This window comes from Physeter macrocephalus, chromosome 19, assembly GCF_002837175.3.
Source record: "Physeter macrocephalus isolate SW-GA chromosome 19, ASM283717v5, whole genome shotgun sequence".
Classification (NCBI taxonomy): Eukaryota; Metazoa; Chordata; class Mammalia; order Artiodactyla; family Physeteridae; genus Physeter; species Physeter macrocephalus.
The window spans coordinates 28,217,082-28,232,031 of NC_041232.1; the positions used below are offsets into that span (position 1 = coordinate 28,217,082).

Sequence of the window (14,950 nt, forward strand, 5' to 3'; positions counted from 1 at the left end):
TTCGGAGCCTGTGCTCCGCAACGGGAGAGGCCACAACAGTGAGAGGCCCGTGTACCGCAAAAAAAAAAAAAAAAAAAAAAAGTCAAATCCTTCCCCCTCCTTCACCTGAGGGACAGGCTACTACTGAAAGCCTCCCCAGACGGGCCCCCTGGTGGACTTAACTGGACCCAGCCGAGTGCCTGTGATTGCTGTTTACTTGGATCTCTGCGGCTCCCCTCATTGTAGTCCATTTACATAATGAGAGGGCCCCGTAGTCAGGTCCAATTTAGACTCTGACTCAAGGTGTTTCATTGTGTCAAACTCCAGTTGTGTCGGCTCCTGGTGGACCTCACCTCGGCGGTCACAAGAATGCTAAACCACTCCTACTCCTGCCAGGTTCTCCCCTGTCCTTGTTCCCCCTTCCGCCGCCTCCTCCCCTACCGCGAACCCTGGCGACCTATACGGTCCTTCCCGAGCACGCTGAGACGGCTCTTCTTGATTCTTCTCCTCAATCTTGGGGACTTTTCCTTCCTTTCTGAAGTAGCTTCCCCTCCCATCATACTGCCCATTACCATCTACTCTACATGGCTCGTGTGTCTTTCTACATGTTTTTTTTCCCCTATGAAAAGCAACTGCTATTTTATTTTCCCTTATCTGTTCATCCTGTTTCACTTCTTTTGTATAAGTATTTCATTTTCTCCTTGTACTATTCTGTATTATAAGAAAAGTATTGGGCTTCCCTGGTGGCGCAGTGGTTAAGAATCCACCTGCCAACGCAGGGGACACGGGTTCGAGCCCTGGTCCGGGAAGATCCCACATGCCATGGAGCAACTAAGCCCGCGCGCCACAACTACTGAGCCCACGTGCTGCGATTACTGAAGCCTGCGTGCCTAGAGCCTGTGCTCCGCAACAAGAGAAGCCACCACGATGAGAAGCCCGCGCACCGCAACGAAGGGTAGCCCTCCGCTCGCCGCAACTAGAGAAAGCCCGTGCACGGCAACGAAGACCCAATGCAGCCAAAAAAAAATAAAGAAAATAAATAAAGAAAAAAAAAAGAAAAGTATTGATGCCCTCTACTATCACATATACAAGTCAGAGGGCCTTCTTTCCAGTCACAGGGCACTTACCTGATCATAGCACTCAGACCTCGCTGCACTTTGCTTGCCTCCATCTCTGCATGGGCCAAAGTGACCTCCGTGTGACCAGATCCTCTACAGCACGATGTCACGGTTCCTGTAACAAATACCCAGAATCTCAAGATCCTACACCAAGAGTCCTTGGGACTAGTTCAACAAAGCTTTCAACAAAACAGCAACGCTCTTTGCTTTTTTAAGTAAACAGGTAAAAAGCCAACGTTATGACGACAAGCTAAAGAATCAGTATAGATTTAATTTCTATTTTATGGTAACTTGCATGTGGATCCTTCCTAACCTTCTTATCTGTCTTTCAGAAGAAGAGATGATGAGTAATGTAGGGCTTTGCCGTCTCAGAATCACTTGGATCTATGGCTTTCCTGCTTAAGGTTCCTGCTTTAAACAAACAAACAAATAAGCAAACAAAAACTTGGGGCCTCTTGGGTCAGTTACCCTTTTATTCCAGGCTGAATAAAAAACACTTGGAGGGTTTGTTTCAAATTTCTCCAAATATCTCCTGTGTTGCCCACAGCAGGGCTGTGAGGCCCATGGCAGGGGCATTAGCTGCAGAGACAAGGTGAGGTTTGGTTCAGTTTGGGGAAAGGGATGAGGCCTGAAGACTTACTGCTAGTGGGATGGCTCTCATTACAATGAGTGCTGGAACCGGAAACCCAGTCCTCCTGGCTTTTAATCCACTGGGTTGTCTAAAAGCCAAACTTCCAATTTGATGAGTCTGAGCGTAAACCAGGTACATTCCCAAAGGGCTGCTACTTTTTTTTCCTTATATCTAAAAATATCTTTAAAAATTTACCTTTATATTAAACTCAATGTCAATAGAACTTTTTTTTTTTTTTTTTTTTTTTTTGTGGTACGCGGGCCTCTCACTGCTGTGGCCGCTCCCGTTGCGGAGCACAGGCTCCGGACGCACAGGCTCAGCGGCCATGGCTCACGGGCCCAGCCGCTCCGCGGCATGTGGGATCTTCCTGGACCAGGGCATGAACCCGTGTCCCCTGCATCGGCAGGCGGATTCTCAACCACTGCACCACCAGGGAAGCCCAATAGAACTTTTTAATGCTAAATCTAACTTTGAAAGAAAGCAACCACAGGGAAAAATTTTAATTGACACTGATAATTTATAATTTTATTTCTAAAAATATTGTTCATAATATTAATTGCTTTTAAGAGACTCCAGGGATCAGAGCCCAGAAATAAACCCACACACCTACGGTCAATTAATGTTCGACGAAGGAGGCAAGAATATACAATGGGAAAAAGACAGTCTCTTCGGCAAGTGGTGTTGGGAAAGTTGGACAGCCACATGTAAGTCAATGCAGTTAGAACACACCCTCACACCCTACACAAAAATAAACTCAAAATGGCTTAAAGACTTAAACATAAGACATGACACCATAAAACTACTAGCAGAGAGCACAGGCAAAACATTCTCTGACATGAATCGTATCAATGTTTTCTTAGGTCAATCTCCCAAAGCAATAGAAATAAAAATGAAAACAAACAAATAGGACCTAATCAAACTTATAAGCTTTTGCACAGCAAAGGAAACCATAAAGAAAACGAAAAGACAACCTACAGAATGGGAGAAAATATTTGCAAATGATGCGACCAACAAGGGCTTAATTCCCAAAATATACAAACAGCTTATACAACTCAACAACAACAAAAAACAAACAACCCAATCGAAAAATGGGCAGAAGACATAAATGGACATTTCTCCAAAGAAGACATACAGAGCCAATAGGCACATGAAAAGATGCTCAACATCACTAATTTTTAGAGGAATGCAAATCAAAACTACAATGAGGTACCACCTCACGCTGGTCAGAATGGCCATCATTAAAAAGTCTACAGGGCTTCCCTGGTGGCGCAGTGGTTGAGAGTCCACCTGCCGATGCAGGGGACACGGGTTCGTGCCCCGGTCCGGGAAGATCCCACATGCTGTGGAGCAACTAAGCCCGTGCACCACTCTAAGCCCATGCACCCCAACTACTGAAGCCAGCGCACCATAGAGCCCGTGCTCTGCAACAAGAGAAGCCACCGCAATGAGAAGTCCACGCACTGCAATGAAGACCCAATGCAGCCAAAAATAAAATAAAAAAACAAAAACAACAACAAAAAACAACCAATTGTCATATGATCCAACAATCCCACTCCTGGGCATATGTCCAGACAAAACTATAATTCAAAAAGATACATGCACCCCTATGTTCATAGCAGCATTATTTACAATAGCCAAGACATGGAAACTACCTAAATGTCCATTGACAGATGAATGGATAAAAAAGATGTGGTACATATATACAATGGAATATTACTCAGCCATAAAAAGAATGAAATAATGCCATTTGCAGCAACAAATGGATGCAACTAGAGATTATCATACGAAGTGAAGTAAGTCAGAAAGAGAAAGACATATTATATGATACCACTTATATGTGGAATCTAAAATATGACACAAATGAATCTATCTATGAAAGAGAAACAGAATCACGGACATAGAGGACAGACTGGGGGTTGCCAAGGGGGAGGGGGTTGGGGGAGGACGGAGTGGGAGGTTGGGGTGAGCAGATGTGAGCTTTTATAGAGAGAATGGATAAACAACAAGGTCCTACTGTACAGCACAGGGAACTATATTCAGTATCCTGTGATAAACCATAATGGAAAAGAATATTAAAAAAAGAATGTATATATATACATATATGTATAACGGAATTACTTTGCTGTATAGCAGTAATTAACACAACATTGTAAATGAACTATACTTCAATAATTTAAAAAAAAAGATTCCAGGGAATCAAATAACGATTTATTAGCAGGTGTGATTGTTTCTAGAATTAAGTTAAAAAATTATTTCTATGTAAAATTCTGCTAAAGAAGTAAACACAGAAATAGAAAAATAGATGTTTCTTCTAAACATATAAAATATCTGTCCCCTTCTTTTAAAAAAGACATCTTAATTTAGCTCAGCAAATTGTCTAATAGTGTTGGAAAGCAGGAGGGGGTGAGGACTTATGTGGTCTACACCACCTTTGACCCTGGCAGTTCCTTGGAGGTAGAGACCCTGCCCTGTGCAAAGGGAGAGAATTGATCTCAATTAAGAAACTTCAAGTTAAACAGCAGGGCACGCCCACAGCAAGATATGAAAGGCAAGAGATATTAATTCCATTCAGGAATCAGTGAATATAAGCAATAACTCAAAGACATTTCAGCTGCCTATTACCTTTGTAATAATAAGCATTTGCTCTGGCTTCAAATGCATACTTTTCTATATACTACATTTGAAACACAATATTGCAATTCTACTCAGATTTACACAGCTAGATCACCTTCATTTTTACCTCATTAAAATAGCAAAAAAATTTTTTATAATTGACCAGAAGATTAAATTAGCCTAATCAACAAGAACAAAAGAGGCATTTCCCTCATTTCATTCTTTCTCTAATAGAGTTGTAACCAAAAAAAGGCATTAAATACAAATTTTAAAAACCACTGTCCTGGAATGACACGTTGACACACTTTAAGAGTAGGTGTCTGTCTCTGCGGGTGATTTCTGTGATTATTCAGTAGAGAAGTAGGCTACATTTATTTCACAGGACTTGTTTTGTAAACTTAGAGGTTATGCTTATAATACCCAAGAGCTTGTTGATTAAGTTAATACAGAAAAAAAAAAACAATCTCCCAATTACACAATAAACAGACTACATTTTAATCACATTAACCCACTGTTTAAAAATAGGATGGTACAGCCTGTGTTCTGGTCCTAAAATAGCACAGCCTATATAAAATCAGACAGGAAAAGCTGTTCATCTGCATCACTGTTATTCCCCATTTAACAGATATTTCCTCCTTCCCTAGTCCTTTTTCATTGGCGCTCGGCCCTAAATTTGCCTGAGTTGATCACCCCTGCCAAGTACCCCCTCCTCCCCACACAGACTCCTGGTGAGCTGAGTCTAGGCTTAGCTCTGGCCATCAGGACACTGTCCAATGGCAGAATGCACCAGCCAGTTGCTGTGGTGTGAAATTTCCAGGAGAATCCAGGACTTGTGATAGACTTTAATCATTTGTCAAATGTAAACATTAAGAAAAAAAACTATTAGTGGCCATTTTGTGGGAAGGCAGGTTTGAGGAGGGCAAGGTATGTGGCAGCTGAAGCCCATATAAGGAAGAGCATGATGTAGTCAAGCAGCAATATCTGTGAGCCACTGTGGTATTGCACAGGAAATATCATGTATCTGCTTGATGAGAAATTTACTTTCATCTGGGTCCTACAATTAGGAGTAGATGTTGCTATATATAATAGAAAACCCCCAAATAAAAAGTGGCTTTAAAAAGTTAGAAGTTTACTTTTGCTCTGGAGTTAAATAACCAGCACTGGTTTGACAGCTTCAAGTCATTAGGGACAAGGTTCCTTCTAGTTTGCCTTGAACTCATGGTACAACATGGCTGCTGGAGTTCCAGTCATCATATTCATAGTTCAGGCAACAATAATGAGAAAGGGGGAACTCTCCCTTCTAAGAATTGTTCTGCAAGTCCCACACAACACTTCCTCCTATATCTCATTGACCCCTTAGAGACATCTTACTACAAAGGAGGCTGGCAAATGCAGTCTTTAGTTGCATATTCGCCCCCAGTGGTGTTCTGGTCAGCCAACTTTACATCCCCCTGCCTCTTTAAAAAAGAAAGAAGGAAAGAAAAAAAAATCCTGCTTGTAGCATTTGCTCATTTCTGTGGTGTACATATTCCCACCATGGCCAATTTCAAGCTACTAAGCTTTAACAACTGGTTTACAAAACTCTTGAAAATCTAATCATTGGTTCTTGTGAGCTGGTACCAGCAGGCTCTAGTAGACCACTGGACTGCAAGTCATTCCAGGGCTGTTTACTATGGAGAAAGGGTAGAAGGAGGGATGAATAAACAACCAGTAGTCCACACTGCAGACCCCAAACAGAAAGGAACTGTTGTGACCAGAAGTAGGTTTAGAAACACTGTCCCATTATTCCAGAGGAAAAAGAACAGAACTCTAATTTATGAAAAGGTGGGAGAGAACATCGGCTGGAGAAGATGTGGATGTTTAAAGAGGGTGCATAGAGACAGAATTTTCCTCTTGCTTCTGCAGTGGACATGAGCTTCTCTCTTATCTCCTGGGAGGTGTACAACAGGAAGCTTTGTGTCACCAGTGGATGGCCCCGGCCGGCTATGCTTCCTCTGATCCCCTAGCATGTCCATGTCGTGGTGGAGAGATGACAGCATTCCTGACCTCCAGGTCATGAGGGAGATGATGGGTGAGGGGGAGTTCCTATCCTTTGGGAAGAAGAGCTCCTCAAGCAATTATGTCTGAGTTTTTAAAAAAAAAAATACACTTATTTATTTATTTGTGTTTATTTCTGGCTGTGTTGGGTCTTCATTGCTGTGTGCAGGCTTTCTTTAGTTGTGGTGAGTGGAGGTTACTCTTCGTTGTGGTGCGCGGGCTTCTCATTGTCGTGGCTTCTCTTGCTGCGAAGCACGGGCTCTAGGCACACGGGCTTCAGTAGTTGTGGCTTGCGGGCTCTAGAACGTCGGCTCAGTAGTTGTGGCACATGGACTTGGTTGCTCTGCGGCATGTGGGATCTTCCCGGACCAGGGCTCGAACCTCTGTCCCTTGCGTTGGCAGGCAGATTCTTAACCACTGCGCCACCAGGAAAGCCCTATGTCTGAGTTTTAAAGCAGCTAGTGATGACTGCAGGGCTTTACAATGTCTTACCTGGCTGGGTATCATATACAGTAGAATTGGGCCGTTCTGTTCTCACCCTCCTCTCGCTCTGGCTTCCCAGAGCCTGAGCTGAAATGGCTCAAGCACACTTAGAATTCAGATTTGGAAGAAGAGGGAACGTCTTCATTCTCATCATAGCTAACATCTCAAGATTCATCATCAGGCAAAATCTTGAAATTCAGAGACTTTCTTATTCTTCAAAGGGACTGCCTGGACTTCCAAGAATTCTTTTTTTTTTTAACTTTTTTATTTATTTTTTATTTATTTATTTATTTTTTTTTTTGCGGTATGCGGTCTGTGGTGTACATATTCCCACCATGGCCAATTTCAAGCTACTAAGCTTTAACAACTGGTTTACAAAACTCTTGAAAATCTAATCATTGGTTCTTGTGAGCTGGTACCAGCAGGCTCTAGTAGACCACTGGACTGCAAGTCATTCCAGGGCTGTTTACTATGGAGAAAGGGTAGAAGGAGGGATGAATAAACAACCAGTAGTCCACACTGCAGACCCCAAACAGAAAGGAACTGTTCTGACCAGAAGTAGGTTTAGAAACACTGTCCCATTATTCCAGAGGAAAAAGAACAGAACTCTAATTTATGAAAAGGTGGGAGAGAACATCGGCTGGAGAAGATGTGGATGTTTAAAGAGGGTGCATAGAGACAGAATTTTCCTCTTGCTTCTGCAGTGGACATGAGCTTCTCTCTTATCTCCTGGGAGGTGTACAACAGGAAGCTTTGTGTCACCAGTGGATGGCCCCGGCCGGCTATGCTTCCTCTGATCCCCTAGCATGTCCATGTCGTGGTGGAGAGATGACAGCATTCCTGACCTCCAGGTCATGAGGGAGATGATGGGTGAGGGGGAGTTCCTATCCTTTGGGAAGAAGAGCTCCTCAAGCAATTATGTCTGAGTTTTTAAAAAAAAAAATACACTTATTTATTTATTTGTGTTTATTTCTGGCTGTGTTGGGTCTTCATTGCTGTGTGCAGGCTTTCTTTAGTTGTGGTGAGTGGAGGTTACTCTTCGTTGTGGTGCGCGGGCTTCTCATTGTCGTGGCTTCTCTTGCTGCGAAGCACGGGCTCTAGGCACACGGGCTTCAGTAGTTGTGGCTTGCGGGCTCTAGAACGTCGGCTCAGTAGTTGTGGCACATGGACTTGGTTGCTCTGCGGCATGTGGGATCTTCCCGGACCAGGGCTCGAACCTCTGTCCCTTGCGTTGGCAGGCAGATTCTTAACCACTGCGCCACCAGGAAAGCCCTATGTCTGAGTTTTAAAGCAGCTAGTGATGACTGCAGGGCTTTACAATGTCTTACCTGGCTGGGTATCATATACAGTAGAATTGGGCCGTTCTGTTCTCACCCTCCTCTCGCTCTGGCTTCCCAGAGCCTGAGCTGAAATGGCTCAAGCACACTTAGAATTCAGATTTGGAAGAAGAGGGAACGTCTTCATTCTCATCATAGCTAACATCTCAAGATTCATCATCAGGCAAAATCTTGAAATTCAGAGACTTTCTTATTCTTCAAAGGGACTGCCTGGACTTCCAAGAATTCTTTTTTTTTTTAACTTTTTTATTTATTTTTTATTTATTTATTTATTTTTTTTTTTGCGGTATGCGGGCCTCTCACTGGTGTGGCCTCTCCCGTTGCGGAGCACAGGCTCCGGACGCGCGGGCTCAGCGGCCACGGCTCATGGGCCCAGCCGCTCCGCGGCACGTGGGATCTTCCCGGACCGGGGCACGAACCCTTGTCCCCTGCATTGGCAGGCGGACTCTCAACCACTGTGCCACCAGGGAAGCCCCCAAGAATTCTTTAATGAAGTTTTCAGTAGCAGGGGAGCCCGAAGAGAGTCTGTTTTCCTTGCGAGGGCTGGTCAAGGGAAGATTAGGCCACCCTGTCTCTAATGAGGCAAACATACCACAACTCAGATGTGCAGAGTTAACACATGCCACTGCTCCTCCAAAACAGCGCGCTGCTCTTGGCCAGCACTGATGGGAGCCAGGGCAGAGAAGTGGGTTAGTTTCCTATGGCTTCTGTGACAAATTACAACAAAATTACTGTCTTAAAACAACACAAACATATCCTCTTACAGTTCTGGAGGTCAGAGCCTGAAATACCAGGGTGTACTATTTTCTTTGGGCTGCTGTAAGAAATCACCAGAAACTCGGTTGCTTGAAACAACAGAAGTTGTTCTCACTGTTCTGAAGTCTAGAAGTCTGAAATCAAGGTGCTGGTAGGGCCACACTCTCTCCAAAGGTTCTCGGGGACAACTGGTCCCTTGTTTCTTCAGCATCTGGTGGCCATCAGCATTGCTTGGTGTCCATGGCTTGCGGACACATCACTCCATCTCTGCCTCTGTCCTTACCTTGTCTCTCCTTTGTGTGTGTGTCTCTCTCATTGCCCCTTCTCTTCTCTTATTAAAGACACTGGTCATTAGGTTTAGGGGTCATCTTAAATTAAGTAACCCAGAATGATCTCATGTTTAGATCCTTAATTTATTACATCTGCAAAGAACCTTCTTCCAGATAAGATCATATTCACAGGTTCTGAGGGCTAGGGTATGGACGTGTTGTTTTGGAAGGTCAACAGTCAACTCACTACACATGATTTACTTAGCCAGTCTCACACTGATGGACATTTGGTTTATTTTTTTCCAAATTTTGCTACTGTAAGAACAGCTACAATGCACATCTTTGTACGTGACATATTAAAACAGGTGCGTGTGTATTAGTTAGAATTCAGGTTCAGCTGACGCCATTATAGTGGAACAAAACAGAAGCATCTTTTTCTCTCATATAACAGTAGGAATGTAAAAAGTCTAGGGCTGATAGAGTCCCGTACTACCTTCTTTCTTGTCTGAGTCCCTAAGGTGTGGTCCTCATGTGCATGGTCCGAAATGAATCATCCCTTGTCTGCATTCCAGCCAGCAGAGAGGGGGCAAAGGAGAAACCGAGGGCACACTCCGCCCCTTGGAGAGCATGTCCTAAAAACTGCAGTCTCTTCTCACATCCTACTGGCTGGACCTTGGTCACATGGTCACACTCAGCTTCATGAGCAGCTGGGAAATGTAGTCTTACCCAGGCAGCTAGAGATTCTGTTACTACATAAGCAGTAGGGAACACATATGGGGGAAACTGGTAACCTCTGCATAATAAGTGTTTCTTTAGGGTAAATTCCAAGAGTAGAATGGTTGGGCCATGAGGGCAGGCTCGTTTTAGGTGTAGTTCTGTCAAATTATCCTCTAATGTTCTCATTTACGTTCCCACCAGCAATCATGGGACTATCCTTTACCCACACCTTTCACCAACTATTAATTTTAGAAAACTTAAATTTTTTTGCATTATGATGGGGGAAAATGGTATCTCGTTTTGTACAGTTTCATTTCCATATTCCTAGTGAAGGTGAGCATTATTTAATACATTTATTGGCCATTTCTATTTCACCCTCTCTGATTTTCCTTTTTTGTTCCTTCATTCATTTTTTTCTAGGAGATTGTTTGTCTTTTTCTGATTGACTAGAAGGCATTCTTTACATATTCTCAGTATTAATATGTGTCTGTCATAACTGTTGCAAATATTTCCCTCAACTTGTCATTTGTCTTTCAATTCTGTTTTAGGATATATTTTGTTACAACAGAAGTTTTCAATATGTTTTACTTTTATATTCTAAAAAGTGTTAATCTTAAAAAAAAGCAGATGCAGCTTCTACGCTTTTTGTTCTATAAAGCTCAAAAATTCAGATGTGATTGACTGAAAAGAGTCACGTCCCCTAGTCTAAGTAATGGGGACACAGAAAGCAGCTCTTAACTCATGGCATCATCTTGCAAATCACAACTGCATCTGATTCTTCCATGTCATCTACACAAGGCTCTTGTCATCAAACCAGCAACAAGCTACAGAGCTTTCTGACAATCATGGGCATGCTCTGGCTCCTTGGAAACCTGAGGCATCTAGTCAAGAGCGGAAGGGCTTTCACATTACCTGTTAGAGTCTAGGAAGGCTGCCAGGGCATGCACAAACACAGAAAAGACCCATCCAGGGGGCCTGAATTTGCTGTGCCAAGGTCATGGGTTTATACAAGGTTCCAGTGTCAGAACAAAATTAGGCAGAGAAGAGCTGTATTAGTCTTAATCTCATAAGCGACCCCACTGAAGACTCCTATTCATGATCTCTGAATCAGAGGGAGTGGAGGTCTTGAAGGGATCAGAAATTTTACACACTTCCAAAGGGACCACAGGGCACTCGGACCCTGCTTGAGATCTTCTTTAGAGAAGAGGAACCCAATCCACTTTGCTCTTTCTCAAGGAACCTTGGCTTTAAAGCTCCGAAGGACTTGTACTTGCACAGAAAAGGGAATGGCCCCAGGGCCCTCTCTCATGGTTCTAAAGAGGGCACATCTCGGGGCTTCCCTGTTGGCGCAATGGTTGAGAGCTCACCTGCCGATGCAGGGGATACGGGTTCGTGCCCCGGTCTGGGAAGATCCCACGTGCTGCGGAGCGGCTGGGCCCATGAGCCATGGCCGCTGGGCCTGCCCGTCCGGAGCCTGTGCTCCGCAACGGGAGAGGCCACAACAGTGAGAGGCCTGCGTACCGCAAAAAAAAAAAAAAAAAGGAGGGCACATCATCTCTTCAGCTGCTTCTCTACCACTTATCAGAATTTTAAGGCACATATTGTTTTGATAAAATATCGACTGCAATATTATCAATGTTATCACATATCTGGTTCACAGCACCATCTCCCTAATCCACTGTGGACATTCACCACCACGTCCCCTAAGTAGAAAAACAAGTCAGGAACTTCTTTGAAAGGAAAAAAAAAATCTGTTTTAAGAAAGGGCAATTCAGATCATGCTCTCCATCAAAATCCTCCTCCCCATCTCCACCTTTTCTTTCCAGAGAAAGAGAAGTAGGTGTTTCCTGCTCTCTCAAGAACCCTAGAATCCTCTCCTTGATGAAAACAATGAACCCAGGCTCTGATCCATGACCTCCGCAATTATAGAAATCTAGGGACAAAGCTATTCCTAATTAAGGTGAGCATACAATTTAATTTAATGTATTTATTGGCCATTTCTATTTCATCTTATCTGATTTTCCTTTTTCTCTCCTTTGTTCACTTTTTGCTGTTGTTCTATTAGATTGTTTCTCTTTTTCTGATTGACTGGAATTCTGCCCCAACTCCCCCCACCCCCAAACCTAGAAAGTAACTGACGTCCCCAATGTCATCTGAGACACACTCCATGGAGTTGGATGACGGAGAGGAGATACATACAGAGCGACACGCACAGGGCAAGAAACCGGAGGTGCAGGCTCTGGCCCCAGCACCCTTGCTTACTAACCGGTCATTTTAATCCCCTTGGGGGGACCCTCCCTCATCTCCTTCCAAGAATGAAGATGTTCCCATTGACCTTCAAAGACTGAGTGAATATGAGAACACCAACTGCTCTTCATAGCTTCAGGCATCAATTTGGATACTTGTTTCTAGACCTCTTCCCAGACTGGTAAATTCTATTCTCTTCTGTTCCTCCTTCCCCTGAGGTTACAGAAAACAGAATTTTAAGGCAAAGCAACTCTCAGGGCAGCTCCAGACCCTGGCCCTCCTGGAGCCTGCCTTCCCCACACTTTCTTGCGTGTACCAAGCTTGCTGCTAAGACTCTGCTCCTGTGTGGGCTCACAGCCTCACCTTGTTCACCGATAGACGGTGATACAAGCACACGCTCACCTCAATAGCGGACTGGTCCACTCTTCCCTCTCTAGAGAAACTCTGGATACTTTATAACAAATCTTTCCTTTATCCACCAATTGTCTTAGGAGGTTTACTCCTCCCTATGTCACCCCCACGCCACACTTGACGCCCAACAAACGAGCCTGGAGGATTCCATTCCCATTTGGAGAAGATGCCCCTGGAGCTGAAGTTCCCCACCCCACCCAAACCCCCGTGGCACTCACCGTTTTCCAAATATGCGAACGGCTTCTTACGCTAAGCACCTGTGACTCTGCCGGAAACCTTCTCAGGCTGCAGGAGGATGATGGCCAAGGGGCAGGCTGGGCCTGCTGGGAGTTACAAACCTGGGGAACAGCCCTCAGGCAATGCCAGTGAGGAGTCCCTTGCCCTGTGGGTGGGACAATGCTGCAGCGAGGTCTCCACCAGGGTCAGCAAGCTTTCTTGTGAATTCAGGTGGTAAGTATTTTAGTCTGAGGGCCATATGGCTTCTATTGTAACCATTGCCCCCTGCTGGTGTGGAGGACAAACAGCCATGGAAAGTATGTAAACAAATGGGCGTGGCTGTCTGCAGAGAAAACCATTTGTGGCCACTGATGTGTGACTTTCAATAACTTCCATGTGTCATAAACCATTTTTCTTCTTTCCATTATCTTTCAACCATTTAAAAATGTAAAGACTATTCTCAGCTCGTGGGCCATGTAAACACTTAGTGGGCTAGGATTCTGCTGATCCCAAGTCTAACTGGCCATGCAGGGGACCTCCGTGAGAAGGTGCCCACTGAGTCATCTGCTCCTTGGAGCTTCTTCTACTAGCTTCTTTCCCTTCCTGGCTTCACTTCACCTACTCCCCTGGGGTGACCTTCCAAATTAGCAACTTGCCCTCAAATCCCTCTCAGGGTCTGGCTCCCACCTTAGACCTCTTCCCGGACCAGAAAATTGGGATATCTTCTCTCACCTCTTCCCCAAAGTTACAGACCACAGAAGCTCAAGGAAAGGCAACTCTAGCTCCCAGATCCTGGCCCTCCTGAGTCTGCCTTCCCCGCCCTCTTTCTCGGCCACCCTGCCTTCCTCCTGCGCATCACGTCTACCCAGCTCCGGAATCTCTCGGCTCTATATTCCATTTCCCCAGGACGCTTCAGTGAATAAGATGGTCCTTCTCTGACACCATGGCACTTTCATTCTACTGGGGACGGGAGGAGTAAACCCACAATTATAACCAGTGAGGTAGGCAGGATGGGTAGCAGGGGATGCCATGGAGTGAGGGTGGATCTTGAGAACTTCCCCAAGCCTGATTTCCTCACCTGCTCAAGAGGAGGTCATCACAGCTCAGCCTTTATGAGCCTCTGAGAGGATGAAGTTGACCTCAAACATCCATCATACGTTATAGTGTTGGGTGCACTGTTGATGCTCAGTGATCGGAGATGACTGTTGTCATTAGTAGACAGATACTGCTGTAGGAGCTCCCAACAGAGGGATCACAAGTGAAGGCCAGCATGGTCATGGGGGAGGCAGGACTGTGTGGGACAGGGCTCTGGGGAATGGGTGGGGTTCGGGTGGGTGGGGTTGGGAAGAGAGACATTTCACCTGGGAGCACATTGTGGGCAAAGACATGGGCCCCAAGAGCCCAACACAAGAGGCTTGAGTAACTATCCCAGCCTCCTCTCCCTGGAGACAGAGCAAAGGAGAAAGTGGCTTGTGCAGCTGGGATATTGCCTGTGTGCATTTATCAAGTCTCTGCTTACACTGCAGGCAGTGTTCTAAGGGCTTAATAATCTCATTAAACTCTTGCAACATTCATTAGATAGGAATTAATATCATCCACATTTTACAGGGAAGATAGTGATGTTGTAGAGGGGTTAGGTGGCCAGTTTACAGCCTCTGTCCTTAACCCTCAATCTGTGATGATTCTGTAGCAGGTAGAAGGGAGGTGTTCAGGGAAGGCTTCTGCAGGAAGTGATGCCTCTGCTGATCTCTGAAGAAAGAGCACAAGTTACCCTGGGGAGGGAGACAGAGAGCACGTGTCCTAAGACTCAAAGGCCTGACGGGAGGCCCCAGAAATAGCTTTCTCTGCCAGAGCCTGAAGCCGGGTGCAACGTGCTAGGGATGAGAGATGAAGTCACGGCTGGAGGCCGGCTCATGACGAGCCCTAGAAATTCTGTTTAGGAGTCTGGACTTTATCCTAAGGCAATACAGAGCTTTTGAAGGGTTTTGAAGAATAAGAATTTTTTTCCTTCAGTGTTTTTTTTTTTTTTTTTTTTTTTGTGGTACGCGGGCCTCTCACTGTTGTGGCCTCTCCCGTTGCGGAGCACAGGCTCCGGATGCTCAGGCCCAGCGGCCACGGCTCACGGGCCCAGCCGCT

The 14,950-nt window shown here is 45.0% G+C and overlaps 1 long non-coding RNA gene across 1 annotated transcript in view; it reads right to left on the bottom strand.

Moving 5' to 3' along the window:
* Nucleotides 1-14,950, bottom strand: part of LOC114484394 (uncharacterized) — a 30,228-nt gene that overhangs the window by 7,534 nt on the left and 7,744 nt on the right. The window contains exon 2 of the long non-coding RNA XR_003677240.1: nucleotides 1,107-1,212. This is a non-coding gene — a long non-coding RNA (uncharacterized lncRNA). The remainder of the gene's footprint in view (nucleotides 1-1,106; nucleotides 1,213-14,950) is intronic.